Source organism: Schistocerca cancellata, chromosome 2 (genome assembly GCF_023864275.1).
Source record: "Schistocerca cancellata isolate TAMUIC-IGC-003103 chromosome 2, iqSchCanc2.1, whole genome shotgun sequence".
Classification (NCBI taxonomy): domain Eukaryota; kingdom Metazoa; phylum Arthropoda; class Insecta; order Orthoptera; family Acrididae; genus Schistocerca; species Schistocerca cancellata.
The window spans coordinates 845,968,924-845,969,838 of NC_064627.1; the positions used below are offsets into that span (position 1 = coordinate 845,968,924).

The window sequence follows — 915 nt, forward strand, 5'->3', positions numbered from 1 at the left end:
TTATAAAAGTAAAGTGTGTAGAGATGTAAGAAATAATAAATGCGCTGCCTATAATAGAAATAAATGTGGGTAACCAAAAAATAAAGTGCGCTCTTCGATTCTGACAGTAATGTGCCAACCATTTGGAAAAATTTTGTGATTAGGAATAAAAAAAAGAACTCTCTCGAATAGGCCATGAGGGCCCAACGGTAGCGACTGGCCGCCGTGTCATCCTCAGCCCATTGGCGTCACTGGATGCGGATATGGAGAGGCACGTGGTCATCACACCGCTCTCCCGGCCGTACGTCAGTTTCCGAGACCGGAGGCGCTACTTCTCAATCAAGTAACTTCTCAGTGTGCCTCACAAGGGCTGAGTGCACCCCGCTTGCCAACAGCGCTCAGCAGACCGGATGGTCACCCATCCAAGTACTAGCCCAGCCCGACAGCGCTTAACTTCGGTGATCTGACGGGAACCGGTGTTACCACTGCGGCAAGGCCGTTGGCGGGAATAGGAATAAGAAGAGAAAATTTTTGATTTTTCCATTCATTAGTGTAAAGATTGAAATTGCATATGGTCGACTGAGTAAACCTATAAAATATGAAATACATTTAGATTTTATGTATAATGGATATTGTTTTAGTGTGAGATATTTTTAGTTAATCAGCTGGTTAAAGATGTCGTACTAGCTTTTAGTGCAAGTACATAACTTTTATTAACTGTATACAGAAACACCTCAAACTTCAGTTAGGAAGTAAGAGACGGAAATTTAGATTAAAAGATCTTTTACCTGTAGACCAGTGAATAGTACGTACAAAAATCACTGAAGATTAATAGAATTGTAATTCTATGTATGACCAGATAAAAGAAATTATTGAGTTGGCTGAAAATATTTCTAACTTGAAAAGAAAGGAAACGTGTAATTTGTTGAAATGGTA

At 40.0% G+C, this 915-nt stretch overlaps 1 pseudogene; it reads right to left on the reverse strand.

Annotated features, from left to right (window-relative positions):
* Positions 1-365: 365 nt before the first annotated feature.
* LOC126164124 (5S ribosomal RNA) lies at positions 366-483 on the reverse strand (annotated as a pseudogene).
* Positions 484-915: the final 432 nt, after the last annotated feature.